The 6,000-nt window shown below is 44.5% G+C and overlaps 1 protein-coding gene across 1 annotated transcript in view; it reads right to left on the minus strand.

Annotated features, from left to right (window-relative positions):
• Positions 1-1,923, minus strand: part of LOC122544746 (phosphatidylinositol 4-phosphate 5-kinase type-1 alpha-like) — a 32,924-nt gene extending 31,001 nt beyond the window's left edge. The window contains exon 1 of the mRNA XM_043684068.1: positions 1,893-1,923. The gene's annotated coding sequence lies outside the window, so the exon portion shown is untranslated. The remainder of the gene's footprint in view (positions 1-1,892) is intronic.
• Positions 1,924-6,000: the final 4,077 nt, after the last annotated feature.

Here is a 6,000-nt window from a genome sequence, read left to right on the forward strand (position 1 = left end):
CAATTTGCACACAATAGCTCCAATAAACGATTCAGAGCAGAGAAACTGGTGACAATGGCTAAGGTAGAACATTAGACCCCGCACACCCAGAAGAACTATTCCTCAACACTCCCTCCCAAGCCCAATGGATAGAGCTCTGGCATATTAAGAATTAGCTCGATTCACTGAGGGCAGCCATTGCTGCCCAATGCATCGGAGCTTCAAACCCGACCTTAGGTGTCCACAGAATAAAATCCAAGCAGATGCTACAATCCTGGGCTGCACAATCTCCCGTGACATTTGCCAAATAGTGCTGGAAATCCACAAATCCCAAGTAGTCTGAAGGCAATCTTTAAACAACTGGCATGGGGTTGGGTAAATAAGTCACGCAAAATCAATTCCGGCTTCCAAACTATTACAGAAATAACACACATCACATGTTATTCATCCATGGCAAACCCTTTGTAACAGCGCACACCCAGAAGTTAAGAACTGCACACCATGCCAAACATTTAAACTATTTTCACAAAAGCATTCCAACCACCCAACTCCAGATAATCACCAGGCTCAGACTGGTTATCAAGCATTAGTTGAACTCCTTCACTCATCACCTTTGGTTCACACCGGGGCAGGCCACTCAGCATGTACATAGCAGTCACTGTTCACACCCAACTACTGCCTGGGCATTGCAGGGAGGGTGGTGTACAATAGAAAGCAGGCTTTACACTGCGACTTCAGCAGGTTCTAGCTAATAAAACCTATTTACCATAGCAAACCACACACAAGCATCAGACTGTGGTGCAGTGGCAGTGTTTTCCAACTCCTATCAGACTCTTAGTGATTTACTTTGTTTTAGAATCCTGTGATGTAGTGTTATCATCTGTGGGCCAAAAAGATATATGGGTTCAATTCCTCCCATAACCCAAGCTGAGTAAAATAAGTCCAAACAGGTTTTTAAAAACATCTCTCTGAGCCATCGTGCCTCCAACGCATGCCATCTGCAAATGATTGAGAGGCTTCTCCTCAGTGTTTTTTTAAAATTCATTCATGGCATCACTAACCAGGTCGGCATTTATTCCCCATCCCCAATTGCCCAGAGGTTAGTTAAGGGTCAGCCACGTCACTATGGGTCTGGAGTCGCATGCAGGACTTTAGTGAACTAAATGGGTTTTTCCAACAATTGAAAATGGATTCAGTCAGCATTAGTCTCTCAATTCCAGGCTTTTGTTGAATTCAAAAAGCAACCATCTGCTGTGGCAGGATTTGAACCCGGGTCCCCAAAATATTATGTGGGTCTCGAGATGAATAGTCCATTGATAAAAACCACTAGGGCATCACCTCCCCATTTGACTGTTCGTGCTGTTGGCAAACCTGAATACAGTAGGTCACATCCAGACCCTAAATCAGTCATACAAAAAGGCAGACAGACCAGAGACAAACCGAGGGTCTTCAGTTGACCTGCAACTCACCTCCATGTTTCAGCCAGAATGCAAACCGCGAGCAGGAAGTTCTAAGAAAGGGTCACGCGACCCAAAGCATTAACTGATATCTCTCCTCTGAACTGAGCTATTCCAGCAATTTCTGTTTTTGTTTCTGCTGGTGGAAAGACTCATATTTCTATAGTGTCTTGCATGGTCACGACAAATTAAGTGCCTTAAACCAAATAAGGTACTTTTTTTCTGATGAGAAGTCACATGGGTGGACTGCAACACAAAGTTCCCAATAACCTATACGATGGCAAGGACCAGTTCATCTGCTTTTTTAAAAAACTGACCTGGGGAAGTTGGGTTGAGGGACGTATTTTGACCCAATTATTGGGGTAAATGACCTTCAAACTCTTCTGACATCAGCTGTGAAACCTGCCTCAAGGAGGTAGGTGGGTCCTTGGTCCGCTACGTTTTAGAGATTTTTACCTGCACCAGAATAATCAAGGCAGTCGGATGGACATCTTCCCACTCAAGATCCATGTTTGGCTTCAATTTTTGAGATGTTCTGAAAGGAATTCTGAAGCCTACTCCTGCTATTGAATTCCATTACAGCACTCAGCAGTGAAGCAGCACAAGTGATTTTGATCCATCTTACATAAAGTGAGCGTATTAGTCAGTTTTCAAATCACCAACCTCTCCACAACATCAATATAATCCATCATATCAGCGTGCAATGACTTACTGTTTTGATGACCAATGAACGGGTGTAAGAGTTAAAACATGAAAACCAATTATTCGACCCAGTTTACCATTCACACATGCTTCACCCCTTCCTAGATACTTCAGCCACTAACCCACTGTCAGAGGGCCAGGGCTGAGGTAGTGCCACACTGTTGGGAGGTTCTGTTCTTTCAAATGAGATGTTAAACAGAGGCCAAGTCTGCCTCAGGTTGACGCAGAAGAACCCATGGCCTCTATTTCAAAAAGCTGAGGGAGTTCTCCCAGTGTTGAAAGCCAGCAGCTAACCCTCAAACATCATAAATCATCAGGCCTCTACCAAAGTGTCATTTGTGGGACCTTGCTGAGCACAACTTGATGCTTTGGGACATCCAGGGGTCATAAACAATCCGACACCACTGCCATATCATCAACCGTTAATCCAGCGATGACATGCACAGCCTCACAACTCTGAATAATGTTCTCAAATCTCCTGCATCTGAAAGGTTCTGCTGCTTGCCTTGGTTGATTCTCAACTGTACTTTGCAGTTCATGGGCTGAAAAGTTTCGATATTCAAAAATTAAGAACCCCGTACTGATACTGCAGGCACAACCCAGGTTCACCCTCCTAATCTAAACTTTCCCGTCAATACATCCTAGTTGCAGCCCCTGAAAAACATTCAAGTTCCTGAGTAGACAAGTCAGCAAATAACCCCTCCCAACAATAAGCACCTTGTACAAAATTACACCTCAACCCATTTTGGTCGCTGGTTCCTCCCAGAGATTGCAATTAAACTTCAATATCTTGGCTCCATTATAATAAATACGTGGGCAAACTCTGCTCAGTTCCTGTGTCTGCACTGTGCAATGTCACACCCGTCTGCAGAGAGCCATTTCTTTACACCATCTCCATCCCAAGCCAGTTTGTTCCAATTATTCTGAAGCAGATTGGCCCACAGCACCAGTTCCTGGGTACCAACTCTCTTGCCAACCCATTAAGACCTTGCCCAGGCATTCACATGCAGGACGGGTCAGTAGGCAGTCTAGTACTTGAGGCTGTTCAACTCCTCCAATCCCTGCCCACCACTTGGGAGTCTCATGTCAAATCTCATTCTCCCAGACAGCATAGGGTCTGATCCGTACTGGCACTGGGGGAATGTCAGTCAGGATTCCGCATTCACCTCTTCAGAGTGGGGAGTCCAGCCCGATCAAGGTAGGGAGTGCGACTATACCACAATCTGTACATGCAGTATAACATGGCCACAGAGTCATTTTAATAGCAAGGCAGGGTAGGTCATAATGAAACTCCTCAAAAATTGCATTCCACATTGACTGGACAGGCAGTGCAGGAATGGTGGTTAATTGGCCTCCCTGGCTCATGTGGTGACAAAACCTAGTAGATTTACCTTCATCCAGGATGAGAAGCTGCAGAGCACTGGTGTTGACCCAGTTACATCAGCTTGCCTCGCAGACATCGAAATGAGGCCAGCCAAATGAGACACACTTTCAAACGTTCTCATTCGCTGCTGTCACATCAGTGTGCCAGGAGACAGCCAGGTCAATGCCCCGCAGACAGATATACACACAGTATACTGGGTCATGTCTGGACAGGTTGCAATTCCACAGCAAAGGGAGTAACTTTCCACAGCTGATACTTCCATGACGGTCACGGCAGATGGGACAGGGAAAGGAGCCTTCTCAAATACTCTGCACACTTTTTCTCCCCCAAAAACAGTAATCACCAGGAAAATAGTTTGGGAACACCACTTTTCCAAGTTTTGGAATTAGCTCTCCAAACCTCTCCCACTCCTGTTGACATGCCATTTAAAACCAACCTCTTTGGTTGAGCCTTTCCCCAATATCTCAGGTTGCTTGACAACATTCCTATGAAGCACCTTAGGATGCTGAAGGCACTACGCAAAATAGAGGTTGATTAGAAGACAAAGACAGGCATCAACTGACAATGCGACAACTACGGAGTCCAGTCCAGGCCAGCCGAGGGATGAGTGCACCGTACACATCAATCCTTTGTTCTAGGTGGTTGCCACCCAAGATTGTAAACCAAGATTGCTGACGATGACAAACTGGTTATTTTGAAGTCTTGAATTGTGGAGACGTTTGCCAGAAGATTGTCGAAGATAAGCCTATCTAGACAGTGTGACACTTGCATATATGTGGCAAGATGAGGCCTTTCAGTTCTCCAGATAGCATGGAACCTAACATCACACTGCCTGGTAACCTAATGGACAATTTCTACAGGAATAATAAAAATAAGACCTGCGAACAGAACCACACAATACTTAACTTTCCTCCTCACCCTGCGCTGAACCTAATACTTGAGCGTGAAGAATTGTGGGACAGTAAAAGTGCTACAGAAATGTAAGTTGTCCTATTCTAGAATTAACGGTGCATTTACTACCCACCATTCAGTGGCAGGCCTATATTACTCGGCTCAACATGGAAACTGAAAGCATTTGGCAATAAAAAAGCTTGCCATCACATAGGTCAACCTCCACGCCACTTTCCCTGTGTTGTAAGGAAGCACAAGCATTAAGAATGAGGTGGCATCCTGACCCTTTGAGACACCTTGTTTTAGAACACCCCACAAAGGGGTCATATCCTCACCAACCACCCTCCCCCCCCCAACAAACAATCCAGCATTACAAAAGACCAATTCTTGCTCTTCTCAAATTCATTGAGTAAATGTCAATCTGCTCAATTTTTCCACATAAGACAACCCCCTCATCAAATCAGCCCAGCGAAACATCCTTGAACAGATTCCTCCTCAAGCAAATCTACAACAGTGTACACCTACAGTCATTGGTTATTCCATGGCAGCCTGCAGTTGACACAGTCACCCAATGATGGAGTAACTCTGCCTCTCTGGATGATAGCATCTGAAGGCCAGCAACACAGCACCATTGGTGTCTGATTCTAAACTTCTATTAGCCAAAAACAAACAAACCACATCAATGTAAGCCATGAAATCTAGACAGGGATGGAACTGTGCTTATGTCCAAAATGAGTTTCCAGTCCAATTCCCAAAATCTCAAAGGCTGTCTATTTTTCTTAAACATGTCCCAAAATCGTCCAGGGAAATTGATGTTTGTATTTAGCACAACAGCTTTCACACCTTCTTACATCTCATACACTTTAGAAATATTACAGGTAATTGAAAGAGATACATCAATTATTAGGGGTTATGAGCTCAAAGGGGGAGGGAAAAGTTTAGGGGAGATATGTGTGGAAAGTTCTTCATCCAGAGGGTGGTGGGTGCCTGGAACACGTTGCCAGTGGAGGTAGTAGAGGCAGGCATGATAGCGTCAGTTAAGATGTATCTCGACAGATACATGAATGGGCAGGGAGCAGAGGGATACAGACCGTTAGAAAATAGGCGGCAAGTTGAGATAGAGGATGGATCAGCACAGGCTTGGAGGGCCAAAGGCCCCGTCCCTGTGCTGAAATTTTCTTTGTTCTTATCAACAGACATGCAGTTAAAAACATACTTGACCATTTCCATATATGTATTACATCCAGTGATAGAGATCGCATTAACCTAATTTTAGGTTTTGCTGTTATTTAGAGGCGACTTTATTTTTATGTCATTAGCTTACAGTCAATAATAACACCATCTGGGACAGGGAGAGAGGGAGAGGGAGAGGGAGGAGAGACCAAGACTATGACAGAGTGAGAAATTCAGAGAGGGAACCAGATGTTACTTTAATATATTAAATGGGGATTTTTTTGTTACAAGTGTAACAAGCCAACTGTCTTTCCAGAAACCTCCACTACCTAACATTTTTCTCTCCCAATCTCTTTCTTCCATCCCAACTCACCGTTGCCCCTCCCTATTTTACTATTTGCGGCTCATCACTTA

Source organism: Chiloscyllium plagiosum, chromosome 51, assembly GCF_004010195.1.
Source record: "Chiloscyllium plagiosum isolate BGI_BamShark_2017 chromosome 51, ASM401019v2, whole genome shotgun sequence".
Taxonomy (NCBI): Eukaryota; Metazoa; Chordata; class Chondrichthyes; order Orectolobiformes; family Hemiscylliidae; genus Chiloscyllium; species Chiloscyllium plagiosum.